Here is a 16,739-nt window from a genome sequence, read left to right on the forward strand (position 1 = left end):
CTCATATGCTCATTGTAATATTTTAACAGTTAAATGACACACCCACTAGCACCATGACAGTTCTGAAGTGAAAATCACTCAGTCAGGTCTGACTCTTTGTGACCCTATGGACTACACAGTCCATGAAATTCTCCAGGCCAGAATACTGGAGTAGGTAACCTTTCCCTTCCCCAGGGGATCTTCCCAACCCAGGGATTGAACCAGGGTCTCCTGCACTACAGGTAGATTCTTTGCCAGCTGAGCCACAAGGACAGTTCTGAGGCTAACTGTAAAAGGTCAAAAAGTGGGCCGTGGCCCAATACCTGGAAATCTCTGCCCTTTTCCCCAAATAATTGGAATAATCCACTCATTAGCCTATGAAATTACCCTGCCCATAAACTAACCATGCCATATTTACAGGCTCACTGTCCCTCTCTCCTCTCCCCTCAAGGCCTCCCATCTCTAAGTTGGAGGTATAAGTTGCAGTACACAGCCATCTAGTTCTACTAGTGCCAAAATGCTCTACACAGTCAATCAAAACAGGCCCAAGATTGTTAACCTTTTGTTAACTGGTCATAGGGAGTTTACCAAGAGGTTGTAAAAAAGAATCGGTTGAAGGACAGGCTGCAACACAGTTTTCTCACTGAGTTACACAAGGCTGTGATCCATGTGATCATTTTGGTTAGTTTTCTCTCACTGTGGTTTTCACTCTATCTGCCCTCTGATGGGTGAGGATAAGAAGTTCATACAAGCTTCCTGATGGGAGAGACTGGCTCTGGGGAAAACTGGGTCTTGCTCTGGTGGGCAGGGCCATGCTCAGTAAATCTTCAACCCAGTTTACCCCTGATGGCTGGGACTCTGCTGCCTCCCTGTAGTTTGGCCTGAGGCGGCCCCGTCCTAGACTTTGCAGTCACTATAGTAGACTACACGCTCTATGGTACAGGTAATGGCAACTGCCTCCCAGGACTGCTGCTGCCAGTGCCCCTGACCCTACAACAGGGCACTGTCGACCCACACCTCCACCAGAGACTCCCAAACACTCACAGGCAAGTCTGGCTCAGTCTCTTGTGGGGTCACTGCTCCTTTCTCCTGGGTCCTCGTGTGCACAGGGTTTTGCTTGTGCCCTCCAAGAGTCTCTGTTTCCCAGTCCTGTGGAAGTTCTGTAATCAAATTCCACTCAAAATCCTTCAAGCTAGGCTTCAACAGTACAAGAACTAACTTCCAGATGTACAAGCTAGATTTAGAAAGGGCAGAGGAACCTAACTACTGGATCATCAGAAAACGCCACCTAGAGATTTTTTCCTTTTTAAATAATATAGGAAAGGGAGATGGTAGGCTACGAGAGAAAGTTTTAAGTTTACTTTTTTATAGAAAACTTATGAAAATCAGAAGTAGAAAAGTCCATGGTATTGATAAGCATAGAGCTAGGAAGTTGCATAGCCCACCCTCTTTATCCTGCTCAGAATCACCGTAGTAAACGTGTCAGACAGAACCCTCAGAAAGGCTTTCAGAAATAAAAAGCACAAGAAAAGAGGCCATTTTCTAGGCTTTGTGCCCCATCACAAACTAGCAACAGGATTAGCTTTTCTCTCTCTGTATAGGGAACCACATGCAAATCAATCCCACTGCTAAAAACACCAGAGCAGAAAATACGGAAAAGCACTTAAGTCCATAAATAGGATGCTTTCTAAATACGGTGAGAGAAAGTCCCTGAGGGAAAGAAAGGAAGAAGAGGTCCAACTCACACAAGCCTGAGACAGAAGCGGCCTGCATTCTCTGTACAGCAGCATTTTCTTTCCTTCAACTTAACTGAGCTCATTTCCTTGAGACTGAGAAAATCCCTAGCTCTCTTCCCAGGTCAAATTAATACTGGAAATTCTTCAGCAAACCTGCCAGTAATTAGGATGGCTTTGTGTGATCTAGAAGGAAGGAGACAGAAAATCTCAGAAAATTAAGGACATCATTTCAGCTCTGCTGAGACGCTTTTTATGGACAGCTGCTGTTATATGAACGCTTTACTTTCATTTTCTATCGATCTTTATCTCCCCACAGCCCTACCTGATAACGTTCTCCACACACAATAAAGTCATGTGCTTGGCCACATACTGTTGGGAGATTGCTTTCATAAAGCATTGGTTTGGAATCTCTGCATATTAATTCATTCATTATGGGGCCAAACAATATTCATAAAGAACTTAACATGGAGCCTGGTGATAAACTATTGAACAAGACAGTTATCTCCTCTTGGAACACAGTGAGGGCGGGGAGGGAAGAAGGGAGGAGACTGACATTAATTTAGAATAACTCCAGTAACTAATTAATCATAAACTGATATAGGGACATTGATGGAAAAGCAAAAAAAAAAAAAAAATCATGGAACAGAGAAAATAAAATTTGACTTAGACTGAGAGGAATATGTTGTATGGAGACAGGAAGTCAGGAAAAGCTTCCCCAATGAATTCAGTGGAAAGCTGAGTGAAGCAGGAATGAAATTTAACCAGGTATAGAGAAGAAGGGAAATCATTTCCTACCAAGGAAGGAGCACTCCAGGACTCTGACTCTAGGATCAATGTCCACAGAGCCATCTGTGAGGGGTGGGGGTGGACCATAGAGCTTCCAGGCCACACAAGAAGCACTTCCCCCTCTGGCAACCCAAACCTAGGTAAATGGAGAAAGTAGTTTCAATGAGATGTGAGCACCCTAGACACCACATTTTCTGATGGTTTCAACTGGGCGGGATGAGTCCTGGTGGGGCTGAATTCACAGATGTATGGGCAGAATCAACCCATATTTGTTGCCTTGAACTGACTTCTGGCACCTGGTATGAGGGCAGATTATACGCCAAGCACCCAAAGATTCTGACCAGTTTGGCCAAAAATGGGAATCAGTAAGATTCACTTCGAAGCAACCACCCTCCCTGTTTCATAGCTGGAGGTCTGAGGACCACACTTTGTAAAACTAAGCAAGAAACGTGCATGGATTAGAAGTGGAAGTGAGAGTTGTGATTCCACAAGTGTTAGCAACCCAGAGAGGAACCATCATGTTTGAAAAATTGCACAGAGTGAAACAATTTTTGTTTCTTTTGGTTTGTTGGTCAGGAGCAAGATGTTGGAAAGTGGAGGAGAGAATAAGGCAATTAATTGAGAAGGCATTTCTAAATAGGGACGGGAAACAAACTGCCTCTTTCTATGGATGACGGGAATGGATGTTCCTGAGAAAAGAGCAGAGGTACAGCCCAGAGGCAGGTGTTTCTTCATGGCTTGCCGTGATCGTATAGTGGTTAGTACTCTGCGTTGTGGCCGCAGCAACCTTGGTTCGAATCCAAGTCATGGCAGGATCTGCATTGCTCATAAGCACCTCACTGTTTTTACAACGTTGCCATGGAGACAGCCTCGGAAATGCCTTTGCGAGATAGAAGACAAATGTTCTGCATCCTGCCCGCACTGGCCAGTAATGGCTCTCTTTTACACTCATACTTTATGGATTCTTAGGTTTCATATAGGATTGTATGGTGGATTTCATTTTCTTCCAGATTTATCTCTAGTCATCATAAAAGTCAAGGAGAAATAGGTGACAACCTGATGCTTCACATTGCCTCACAGAGCTACACAGTATATGAAAGTGGATCTCTCAAAGAGAAGTCAGGGGAAAATCATATATTCTGTTTCATAAATAGCTATTAGAAGCCTAACCTACAAAACACCGAAACCTCACTCTGCGTTGGAGTTGGAGAAGAAAAAAAAAAGATGCACGTTTTCTCAGCTGGTTCCACTGGGGATCGAACCCAGGACCTTCTGCGTGTAAAGCAGATGTGCTAACCACTACACTATGGAACCATGAGCTAGCAGATCCCCTGTCCCCAGATAGAAAAGTTTCTGGCAAACTATATCAGCAAATATAATTATTGATTCAAAGATTGGTAGCTTTGAACGTGGAAACTTTTGATGCTTAATTACATTTCTACTGCCTTTCACTCTCACAGAAGCTTAAAATATCTTCAAGTTACATCATTTGTGAACACACTATTCTTGATTTGTGCCCCTTTGAACACTTCTAGACTAATCTATCTGTGAAAACATGATTCTTGATTTGTGCCCCTTTGAACACTTCTAGGCTAACCTATATTTATCCATTCACTCAAAGAGTATGTATGTTAAACATGTGGGCCAAGCACTTGTCAAAGTGCTGAGGATAGAGCAATGCAACAATCAAAACCCCTGTATATACAAATCTCATCACCTTATCTTACCATGCTATAGTTCCTAGCAAATAACAGGTGCTGAATAAATGTATCTATTTCAAAAAAATTATAAACAAAATTAGCAGCACTTTCATGACCTTTCTTTTTTGTAGCTGAGTTACAGCTAGACAACTGGGGGACTGCTCACTAAGTTAAACTTAGGATATCTATGCATTAATGCAGATGGAAGGCACAAAAAAATAAAATGTTTTCAATTATAGGGGTTCAGAGCATGCCATGTCAAAATATTCTCCTCTAATATGTTGATTTTTAAAAAAGTTAACCACACTTGAAAAACAGCAAATGCAAGAAAGGGCACTCTTACCTTCCTTTTGATTCTGAAAGCAGGAGATGAAATACAATATGCCCTCCCTGTACCAGGAAGAAGGAAGCATTCTTATTACCAGAGACTGGGGAGTCCAAGCAGAGAAAAATCTTTCCAAAAAAGAAAAACCTCCTTAAACTAACCCTTATCTTCCAAGTCTTTTTTTCCACAATTAACTGCCCTAGCCCAAACCCTTTTGTCTTGTCACATTTTCATGTTTGTCCAATCTAATACATAAGTGTTGGACTCTAATTACTTCAAGTCTTCACTTTTCTTGTGAGGGCTCCCATGTACAACTTGCTTAATAAAATTTGTATGGGTTTCTCCTATCAATCTGTTTTATGCTAGTTTAATTCTTAGGCCCAATCAGAAACCCTAAGAGTAGAGAAATTTTACCTCTCCTACACAATCTCTGTCTCCTCTCCCTCCTTCCTTGTAATATATTAGTGGTCTAACAAATCTTCAAATTCTGGGCCCTGATTTCCAGAGCCTTAGTGAAGAGTTGGGAGCCTTTTAGAAGTCAAGTCACTGGTGAGAAGGTTGTTTGAGGGTCACATAATCCTAGTTGTTCAAGGTCTTAGAATTATAGGAGAGCAAAAAATAACCAAAGAGCCTGAGCACAAGATAGAAGCTCATAGAGTTTCTGGACCAAACATAAGGAGTTTCCAGTTCTTAATGAAAAGGATCAATTAAAAAAACAAGCTCATGCATCAGAGCAAGGATTGAACCCAAGTAGACACACAACTTACAAACTAATTTCAAAACCTTCCCACTCACCAATGACAGCAATAGCATTTTGTTCTCATATCTTTTCTGATAAGAAACCAAAAAGTATTTGTTTACAGTTTAGAAAGTCTAGGATTGATTTCATAGGCTTACGAAACATTGGCCCAAGCTTACAAGAATATAAACAAAAAACAAATCTTTGGAAGACTCTTTGACGGGAAAATCATAAAATATAATTCAAACAATTATTTTCATAAAGTTTACTATTTATGTGTTATGACTTTTGATGGGTTGTTAGAACTCTCCCTGACCTTGCAAATATATATTATAACAAGAAAAACACATAATTTTACTAAATACCTAATTTCATGAAAATACAAGGAGGCTAAGTTAAAGGAAGTATAGGATACTACATGACCACCAACACATTCTGAAGACTCTTACTAAACCAAAACTTTAAGCGCTAGAAGACACACCTCCAACAAACTGTCATATAAAAAACCAGTAGACTTCCCTATATGGCTAGACAGATCATGTCTCAAATTTAAAAGAAGAAAATATATACTTTTTAAAGAGAGAATATTTTTTAACCTAGTAGTGTGAAAAATCCTCTAAGCATAACCTCAAAAGTACAAACCATTAGGGTGAAAAAGGACAAAAGACAGGAAATACGATACCTATTATGGAATTTTACACAAAAATTAGAAGCAATGATTTAAGTGTACGCAGGGCAATTTTGATGGATCTTAAAGTCAAAATGCTTTTTAAAGGCATAAGTATATAATATTCATATAAATTTATATGTGCAAAAGACAAAAATGTCAATTTTGGTATATATGTGTATATATATATATGATCAAAATAATACACAATGAACAAATTAGAAAACTTGTTTATGTAAGGAGAGGAATGGCAGCAGGACATAAGGACAAAGGAAATGAATAAATCTTGTTGTAAGAAAGGGTGAATAGTTTAGATACAGGCTACACTGGCAGAGAAGAGCTGGTGGGTGCCCAGAGGAAATTAGATCAATTTGTCACTGGATCTCAGTGATTTCTCTGTTCTCCAGGGTCTTTCATTTTGTGGGTGCTCAGTGAATGCATAAGCCGTCAGTGCTTCTCCATAAAGCACAAAACACAAGGAAGTTATGTAAACATTTCCAAAAGTTGGCCTCATCTGTTCCTTCCCCACCTTAAGCTGTATTTGGCCAACATGCCACAGACCCTTCTGCAATCATCAACCTGACACGGAAACTGAGAAGAGAGGTCATGTGACTCTGCTAAGACACCCTGCACCTTGCCTCCTGCCTCCTGCATCCTGTGGGAGGTATTTACCACATTGCACCCTAATTTTCATTACTTCTCTGAATCCTTCACTCACTTTTACAGTCAATGAAGACAGAGATCAAGTCAGTTTTAACTCACTGGTGCAATGAGCAGAATCTTCTCTGCATTAGAGTGTCCTTATCTTTGCTTGCTTTCTTGTGCCAGGTCAGATAAAATCGAAGGAAGCATGGTAGTCTTGCTCTTGTGCAGTGAATTAGCTCAGAAAGTAGCATATTGGAGTCTGTAACCCGGAGATTGGGGAACTGGTGCTTATGTCTCTCGTTTGTTTGGAGAGGGAAGTTTTTAAAATTCACTTTATTTATTTGTTTCTAGAATATAAATCTTAAAGATGAAGAAGTTTTTGTTTGTTTTGTTCACTGTTCTATCTTCAGGACCCAGTAAATTACCTGAGGTACAATAGTGACCACATTTGTGAACAAAATGAATTAATGGATAAATTTTTTTAATGGGTGGCAATATCCAATATTTCCTCTAGAGGGCGAAAGTCACCATGAAATAGGAATTTCACGCCAATGTAAAATAATTTTTAAAACCTCGCACTGAAGAATGCATTATTTTTTATATGTTGAAGTTTCCGCTTTCGTATAGAAATACGGTTTGGAAATATAGATTCGATCTCTTTGTCACGAAATCATGTACATTTCTGTCAAAATGCTGCATTTCACAGAAAATATTACAAATACGATATAACTGAATCTTAGTTAGAAAAGCGGCCCTGTGGCTTAGCTGGTCAAAGCGCCTGTCTAGTAAACAGGAGATCCTGGGTTCGAATCCCAGCGGGGCCTTCCTTGTTCGGTTTTTATATTTCAACAGTTGTTGCCACCAAACATCTTAGAGATGCATTGAACAATTTATATTACTGATAAGTTCTGTATTAAGTTCTTATTCCAATGTGGAGAGTCTTTTTCCAGCATCACAATATGAAGAGCTGTGGTGAAGGGAAAAGTGAGTAAGTTTCCTGTAAAGGATAGAAAGTGATGGATTTGCTAATGATTCGTGTGTGGATTGAGCACAAATTATCTTACAGTACCTGATGGCAAAACTTCAAATTCTGTCTTGGAAATTCACTTTCAGCTCTCTTAATCTGTGACATCCAACATTTTCAGCTAAACGATGGAGTTTGGTTATCAGCATCATGTAAAGAATTAATAAGACATTTTTAGAATCAGACTCATTTTTATTTCAGAGAACAAGTAAGAGAATGTCAAATTTAGACCCTCATCATTTTGGTTTTGTACAGCCCTCAAAACTGTATTTGTTTGTGTGTTAGTAGAACCTTCTGGGAGTGGAAATTGGGAGCTTAATGATGTTTTGGGGAAATAAATCATAAATAGGTTATCAATTTCTTGAATGTTAAATGATATCAGAGTTTATTAGCTAAAATGTCACTGCATAGCACTGGCCTACACATTGGGTTTTTCCCTTTTATTAAAAAAAAATTTCAAACATTATAATTGGAGTTTTATCAGAGTCATTGTCTTTTCACTTTCACAGAAGTAGTTCTGCCTTATGCCTGAAACCCTGTTTATACTTCATTGGAAACCTGGTTTCATTTTCATTAGTTTATCCATAGCAGTTCTTACCCATGTACTTCCCAAGGAATGTGAGCAAAAATGATAGTCATGAGGAGTAGCGGATTATGCCATTCCAGTAAGTCTGCAGTAGGTCCTACACATTTATTTATTCATAAGACTTCATATGTAAGTAATGTAAATCCTCAGTTGAAAGCCAATTGCCTACATGTTAGATTCAAAGTGCAACCAAGTTAACATTTTGAAAAGTGCCAGGGTCCAGCCCCGGTGGATCCAGGGTAATTCGAAGGGGAGACGGAGTAGGCGTCCTAGGAAAAAACTTATTTAATTACAGATATATAGAGAGATTAGAAACGGATAGTGTAGTAGGAAGATTAGTGGAGAAAAAGAAGCTGAATAACTTGGTTTATGTGGAATACCAATCACCACCTACGTAGGCCACAGGCATCTTTCCATTCTCCCGAAGGAGAGCAGGCACTGAGGCCTCCCCGGTCCGATCTTAGAAGCCCAGGCAAAATTAGCAGGCTTGGTGAGTACCCACATTCCAGATGGAAATTCAGCCAGAAGGGAAAAAAAAGAATGACATGGGGGAATCAGTCTTTCCAGAAACTGATCCCATTTCTTTATTTTTCAGTTTTGCTTATATACTTTTTGTTATACATAGGGATGAATACAGAGTCAGGCAGGGGTCAGCAGACCTGACCCTTGTCACAATCAGGTGCCTCATATAAAATTATACAAAGATCTTAGGGGTTTTACATCATCTTCTGGCCATGAGGCCTGCTGACATTTTATGATCCTTTCTGATAACAGTCAGTCAACCAGAAAAAAACTTATTTTTTCTAGGGGTGATTTTTTCTTAAACCAGGCGCCACCCTCCAAATAAAGTTGCATTCCTATAGGGTGAGGTTGTAGTGGGTTACAATCAAGAAAGGAATTTACTTAGCCTAAGGTTTAACATGGTTAATCTTAAAGGTTAATACTTATTTCTCCTATATGCTAGTTATATTCATTATAAGGTCAAGGAATATGGAGATTTAGCAGCAAATATTGGCTCAACAAATGAAAACCCTTCACCAGTATTCCCCTTAAGATCTATTTAGTCTTAAGATAGTGATAAAGTTACATTTTTACATAGCAAGGACACAGTGCTATAACAAAGTACAGTGATCTATAGCAAAAGAGAAAATTCATTAACTCAAAAAGTCTAGTATTGCTAACATCAAAAACTACTATATTTCCTTTTCTATATTCCAAATACATTGATTAATATATTCCCAGATGCCTAAGGATATGGAGGCCCAATTGAGGCAATCATTGACTCAACAATGAGAAAAGCCCTATGCTAATTAAGACTTTCAAAATACTCCAAACTCTCTGTGCTGTTTATGGTTGAGAGGTAGTAAACAATCATGTGTTTGGCAGGAGTGTGGATAATCCGGTCACACAAGCTAGTTTGCCAGCAGAGAGGTTTGACCTGAGACACCCTTGTCACACCTAGGGCAGGGAATTAGCAGTAATTATTGGCACAATAAATGAAAAACCCTTCACCAATATAATTCCTAATCAACCCATTATACTATACTAATAATTTTCTAACTTTTCAAGAGTCTGCATATAGAAAGTTTAAAGCATCTCGTGCCTCTCACGGTTGGGAGGCTGTAAACAATCACATGTGGCCTGACGAACCCGCTCAGGCAGGCTAGAGAACCTTCAGAGGAGTTTGTAAGTTGAAACACTCTGTCACGCCCAGGAATTTTTAAACTGGAGCTGCAAGTTAACTCCTCCGAGAGAAATGGTGATGGGGGAGAGCCCCCCGTAAAGTCAGAGGTGTAGGTGAGAGCATAAAACAGACTCTGGTTTGGGGGGTAGATGCTCAGGAACAGGGGGTTTCCTGAGGCTCGATCCTGCCTTTGCATGTGCCAAGTCTCCTTCCTCATGACCCTTGCCAAGAGCGGAGTTCCTCACGCTAGGTCCCCGCAGAAAAGTAACTGAAATTATGTCTCAGTGTACTCTGCTGCTATTGTCTGCTGCTGCTGCTACTAAGTCGCTTCAGTTGTGTCCGACTCTGTGTGACCGCATAGACGGCAGCCCACCGGGCTCCCCCATCCCTGAGATTCTCCAGGCAAGAACACTGGAGTGGGTCGCCATTTCCTTCTCCAATGCATGAAAGTGAAAAGTGAAAGTGAAGTCGCTCAGTCGTGTCCGACTCTTAGAGACCCCATGGACTGTGGCCCACCAGGCTCCTCCGTCCATGGGATTTTCCAGGCAAGAGTACTGGAGTGGGGTGCCATTGCCTAATATCAGGCAAAACGATACCAGAACTCCAAACATATTATGAACAGTGGGCACTGATAAATCTGTAGGAATTTTTCATTCCTTGAAGGCTGTCAGCTAACATTCTGTTTCTAGTGAATGTCCACATTTCATGGCCTGTGGCCTCCTTCATCTCCAAAGATAGCAATGACCTGTTGAGTCCTTCTTGTACTTCAAATCTATATTATTTAATATGCAATAGAGTAATAGATATCCTTTATTAATTTTTTAAAAAAAGTTTTTCAGGTGCTGGCTTTGATACCAAGGATGCAGAGCCAGAGGAAGGCCTTGTCCTCTTGGGCTTGTTAAGCACCCACTATGCCGCTGGAACTGTGCTTGAGACAATACTTAGGTCATTACTTAATCAATATCATACATGCTTTCATAGTAACCCCGTACTTTTAAACAAGAGAAAAAGTAAAAATATGTTGGGAGTCTGAGGGACAGTGCAAGGGTTGAGGGGAGAAAAAAGGAGGAGGCTCGTGCTGGGCACACAGAGAGCCAGGAGCCATACTTCTGGCTCCTGGACCAGACAGGAAGACAGGACCGACAGGGAGAGTAAGGAGCTTCGACTGAGAACGGCCCCAGGGGCTCTTGACTTCCTATCCCCCACTGCACACCCCGTTTTCGTCATTCACATCTGAAGTCCAGAGATTTTATGATAAACGTTCAAAACAAAAAACTGTAGACGAGTTTTAAATGACTTGGTAAGTGGCAGCACGGAAGTAACGGTCAGATGCAACCCAAAGGCTGACCATTGCACCATTTTACCACGGAGCATTCGCGGTTGCTGGTCTGAGGCTACGCGAACAAGCCTGAGATATTCCCACGTTGAGAAAAAGGAAACCGAAATACCCCGGGCATACATGCCCGAAGGGATCGAATCAGCGACCTTAACACTATAAAAACAATACCCTAAGCAACTGAGCAGCTTACCATGCAGAGGAAGGATGTTTTTACATTTCAGAAATATAAACTATATCAAAACATTATTGCCTTAAGTTTTTTCCAGGATGATGCAAGAAATTCTCTAACTCTCCCTATCTCCTCTTTCCTAAATACAGCCACCTTACCTCGTTCAAGCTTCTTTGAAAGCTTTTCATCGTGACTCTGGTACGTTATTTTTTATAAAGAAAAAATACAGACACACAATCAAATCTTTCAGTGCTGGTGATATTAGGACTATCTGTGACTGGATACATGGCAGCACTTTCCACCTGAGACGTGGTCTATGGATAAAAGGAGGGGGAAAAAGTAACTCCCGGTGTGGCCCGTACGGGGATCGAACCCGCGACCTTGGCGTTATTAGCACCACGCTCTAACCAACTGAGCTAACCGGCCACCGTTGTATAAAGTCTTTACTTACCTCCTTTAAAGGGTGATCTAATTAAAGCAGGCCGTCTTTACGAAAGGTTTAAAAATGCTCTTTTTTTCTACCATAAAAGGAAAATATAAATCCCAGCTGCCAGCACAGATGAACCTCGCTTCTCCCCAGGAAAACATTATTTCTCAAATCGACCAAGGCAGATGCAGATCGATGTCCGGAAACAACTACTTCTTTACAACAATTCCCAGAAGGCCTAGGGTAAACGCAAAGCTCCTGCACGCCTGAGATGGCGGCGGGAGTGCCGGGCTCAGAGGATCCGGCTTCCGCCCGCGGGGTACGGGAGACCATTCCGGGCGGGTCCCCTCTTCCTAGAGGCCTCTAGCCGCTTGGCCTCAGGGTGGGTTGCCTGGTTGCTCTAAAGCTAAGTCGGTAGCTAGCTGTTCGTCCGGAGCGGGTTAAGACCGTGACCTGACGCTGCAGTACCGACGATTGGACACTTGGTGACGACAGAGGACGGGGTTGAGGTCTCCGGAGGCAAAAGGGCTGACGTCTCCATCCTAAAACCTCCAAGTCTTTGACGAGACAAGTCGAGACCAGGGTGAGTCCGGGTCACGGCCCGTGATCCGGACCAGGGAGAAACAACGGAATCTGAAAGGGGCGAGGGAACTAAAGCCAACCAAGGTCAGGCAACACACAGTAAGGAGTTAGGAAATCTTTGCCCTTTTGAGCCTGGCCTGATCCACCTACAAGCCGTGTCAACTCTGGCAGGGACCAGCGGTGCAACAAATTTCTACTTGCTTTCTTTTCTCTGTTGGACCCTACAACCCTCTCTCTCTTTTTTTAGCCCCCCTACTTTTTTGCATCTGAAGTTAATTGACTCATTTTATGTATGTATATAGTATATCGAGTAAGATCTGAAAGACTATTCTAAAAAGAGCTATTTCTTTTAATGAGACAAGTTAACTACTCATTTACTTATTTTATATCATGCAATTTATAAATTTTCTTTTTAATTGTTTAGAAAGCTGTAAGATGGTATTTCTTATCTTTAGTATTTATACACTGATAAAGAAATATATATCTTTAACTTTGTATCAGCATCCACCCTATGAACTAGTAGCTGTCTTCATTTTCTTTGCCTTCTAGTAAAAATTTGGTGGAAAGTGAGTGGGGAAAACCAATTTTTTAATTTTAATTGTATGTGTTTATTTATTATCATTAAAAAATTTTACTACAGTTCTTGATCTGTAGTCTTTTCTCCTCTCTTTGAGCTTTACTGCTACTGTCCCAGATTTCCAAACCCTGAGAAACCTCCCTCTGCTTAAAGGCCAGAATGTCCGCTGTTTGGGTGACTGGGCAATCTCTTGCTTTCCTTCCCTCTCCCAGGCTGTTTTTCTCTGGGAGCTCTCTCCACTCATTAAGTCCTGGAGAGGTTTCTCTCAGCTCTCTAGTCTTGGCTGTTGGCTGCTAAAATACAAAGTACCTTGTGCTGGTTGCTCTTTGTTTTTCTGCCCTGCTCCCCAACTTCAGAAGGTTTTGAACTAGAGAGTGCCTCAGTGGGTATTTCCACTTTCTGGTCTTTTCCCTCACCCCCTTTTGACCTACTCACCCCTAGCAGAAATAATCAGAACTGGTTTGGCTTCTTGTAATTCTGTTTGGGTCAAGCAAGCCCACAGCATACCTTTAAAATTTCTTAGTTTCTTCTGCTTTCTCTTAATCTGGTCTTCACAGGCTTTTTCTCCTTTGTGACTGCCCAACTGCCAGAGATAAAGACAGCCAGAGACTTCTTTTCTTCAGTGAGGGCCTCTTTCTAGAATTTAGTTTACTTTGATTTTTTTGTATCCTCAACTCCTGATGGGTTCAGAAAATCTACTCCTCTTAAGCTTATGGTTAGTTATTTATTAGGTTGATAGGACAACCTAGTTAGTAGGTTGAGAGGACAACACTCTTGCAACCTCCTACAACTTAACCAAAAATGGAACTCAGTCCTTTATATTTTTAAAATATTTCCAGATTTCTGTGCCAAAACTGCTTGTGTCATTCCTTGAAACTATTTCCTTTAGAATATATGGAACAGACTAGCCTCTCTCAGTAAGGAAATTAACCATTCAAAGGCTTAATGTTGCCAAGTGCTTTGCATATTGTTTCAGGTTATCCTTATATCACATATCATTTATTCAACTGGTATTTTAAAATAGCTAGTTTTGTTCTTTTACTAAATTAGAAGTGAGGTATAATATCCACATGACACCATGAAAACTTCAAGAAGGAAAATGGCTGACCCATGAAGGTGTGTTGCCAGATTTTACTTAGACTTCCAAGTGAGACTGCTGGGCATTTGCATGGCAAAAGAATGTCACATGAAATTTGGATACATTTCAGAAAGTTACCTCTAATATTGTCCCCTGATTTGATAAATGTTTATTAAGAATCTACCATAATCAAGTCTAGTTTTCATTACTAACATGATGGTCCCAAAGTCACACATGGTCCTTCCCACACCTTTCTAGAGCTTAAAATCCAATACCACCATGACTTCTGACTAACTGTCAAACAGCGGAGATGGTTTTCTCCACATAGGCATTATTTTTATTTTACCTTTAAAAAGATCTTTTCTTCAGTTTTTTGTGTCTGATACTGGTATATTTTCTGCACAAATGATCAGGACAGATGAGCAACATTATCCAATGAAAGCACTTATACTATGTGCCATGGAAAAGTTCTGTATATGGATACATAGCTTTCATTATCTTGGCATATCTACTTAAACATAATATCCGTTTGTAATCCTTATCTCTTGCTTTTTGCAATTTTGGGGAATAATATCGCCAACAATTTTTAGAAGTAAATAGTGAAGGAAATTGTGAGCCTTGTTGTCACCTAGAAGATGAGAATTTTGAGGTCAGGAGATGACAGTGTGCTATTTTGTATAGAAATGCTGAGGTGGAAGACTTCATTTATACAAAAGACTGCATGAAAAATCACTTCCAATGGGGCCTCGAAAGAGTAACTTAAATTCTGTCTTGGAAACTGTACCATGCAGAATTCTCATTCCATAACACCAGTAAGTTATGGAAAGCAGTGGAGTCTGAATCCAAGCACCAGAGCTGAAAAAAAAAAAACAGACAACAACAACAAAACTAATATCCTTCAGTTCAGTTCAGTCACTCAGTCTAGCTCTTTGAAATCCCATGGACTGCAGCGTACCAGGCTTCCCTGTCCATCACCAACTCCTGGAGCTTATTTAAACTCATGTCCATTGAGTCAGTGATGCCATCCAACCATCTCATCCTCTGTTGTCCCCTTCTCCTCCTGCCTTCAGTCTTGCCCAGCAGCAGGGTCTTTTCCAAGGAGTCAGTTCTTCGCATCAGGTGGCCAAAGTATTGCACTTTCAGCTTCAGCATCAGTCCTTCCAAGGAATATTCAGGACTGATTTCCTTTAGGAATGACTGGTTGGATCTCCTTGCAGTCCAAGGGACTCTCAAGAGTCTTCTCCAACACCATAATTCAAAAGCATCAATTCTTCCACACCCAGCTTTCTTTATAGTCCAACTCTCACATCTATACATGACTACTGGAAAAACTATGGCTTTGACTAGATGGACTTTTGTTGGCAAAGTAATGGCTCTGCTTTTTAATATGCTGTCTTGGTTGGTCATAGCTTTTCTTCCAAGGAGCAAGCATCTTTTAATTTCATGGCTGCAGTCACCAACCCATCTGCAGTGATTTGGGGGCCCCAAAAAATAAAGTCTGTCACTGTTTCCACTGTTTCCCCATCTATTTGCCATGAAGTGATTGGACCAGATGCCATGATCTTCGTTTTTTGAATGTTGAGCTTTAAGCCAACTTTTTCACTCTCCTCTTTCACTTTCATCAAGAGTCTTTTTAGTTCTTCTTCACTTTCTGCCATAAAGGTGGTGTCATCTGCATGTCAGAAGTTATTGATATTTCTTTTGACAATCTTGATTGCAGCTTGTGCTTCATCCAGCCCAGCATTTCAAATGATGTACTCTGTCTGCATAGAAGTTAAATAAGCAGGGTGACAATATGCAGCCTTGACTATTCTTTTCCCGATTTGGAACCAGTCTGTTGTTCCTTGTCCAGTTCTAACTGTTGCCTCTTGACCTGCATACAGATTTCTCAAAAGGCACGTCAGCCTTTTGGTCTGGTATTTTGGTATTTTGGACTGGTATTCCCATCTCTTGAAGAATTTTACACAGTTTTTTGGTGATCCACACAGTCAAAGGCTTTGGCGAAGTCTATAAAGCAGAAGTATATGTTTTTCTGGAACTCTCTTGCTTTCTCAATGATCCAGCGGATGTTGGTAATTTGATCTCTGGTTCCTCTGCCTTTTCTAAATCCAGCTTGAACATCTGGAAATTCTTGGTTCACGTACTGTGGAAGCCTGGCTTGGAGAATTTTGAGCATTCTTTGCTAGAGTGTGAAGTGAAGAAGTGAAGTGAAGTCGCTCAGTCGTTTCCGACTCTTTGTGACCCCATGGACTGTAGCTTACCAGGCTCCTTCATCCATGGAGTTTTCCAGGCAAGAGTACTGGAGTGGGTTGCCATTTCCTTCTCCAGGGGATCTTCCTGACCCAGGGATAGAGCCTGGGTGTCCCGCATTCCTTGCGGAAACTTACCATCTGAGCCACCAGGGAAGACCAATGAGTGCCATTGTGCGGTAGTTTGAACGGATATCCTTACTACACAAAAAAAGAAGAAAAAAAATCTCCAGGATGTTGCCTTAGCTTGCCACTCCTGGAATTTATTTAAGAACTGGGGTTATGAAAGGAGTTGGGTTTTGTTTGTTTGATTGTTTTCATAAACAGAGAAAAAAAGGAGGGAAATGCCCTGCAACCGTAAACATTGCTTCACAGGCATGAACAAACCTGGGCTCTACAGGCAGCCTACTCAGTTATGTAAGGGCTGGAGAATGGGTGGGGTCAGCT

General features: G+C 40.9%; 4 non-coding genes across 4 annotated transcripts; 2 read left to right on the forward strand and 2 right to left on the reverse strand.

Moving 5' to 3' along the window:
• Positions 1-3,241: 3,241 nt before the first annotated feature.
• On the forward strand, positions 3,242-3,313 carry TRNAH-GUG. The gene has a single exon. It is a non-coding gene; the product is annotated as a tRNA-His (tRNA).
• A 429-nt stretch (positions 3,314-3,742) lies between these two features.
• TRNAV-UAC lies at positions 3,743-3,815 on the reverse strand. The gene has a single exon. It is a non-coding gene; the product is annotated as a tRNA-Val (tRNA).
• A 3,512-nt stretch (positions 3,816-7,327) lies between these two features.
• TRNAT-AGU lies at positions 7,328-7,401 on the forward strand. Its single transcript has one exon. It is a non-coding gene; the product is annotated as a tRNA-Thr (tRNA).
• A 4,330-nt stretch (positions 7,402-11,731) lies between these two features.
• TRNAI-AAU lies at positions 11,732-11,805 on the reverse strand. The gene has a single exon. It is a non-coding gene; the product is annotated as a tRNA-Ile (tRNA).
• Positions 11,806-16,739: the final 4,934 nt, after the last annotated feature.

Source organism: Oryx dammah, unplaced genomic scaffold (genome assembly GCF_014754425.2).
Source record: "Oryx dammah isolate SB20612 unplaced genomic scaffold, SCBI_Odam_1.1 HiC_scaffold_11, whole genome shotgun sequence".
In the NCBI taxonomy this organism is placed as follows: domain Eukaryota; kingdom Metazoa; phylum Chordata; class Mammalia; order Artiodactyla; family Bovidae; genus Oryx; species Oryx dammah.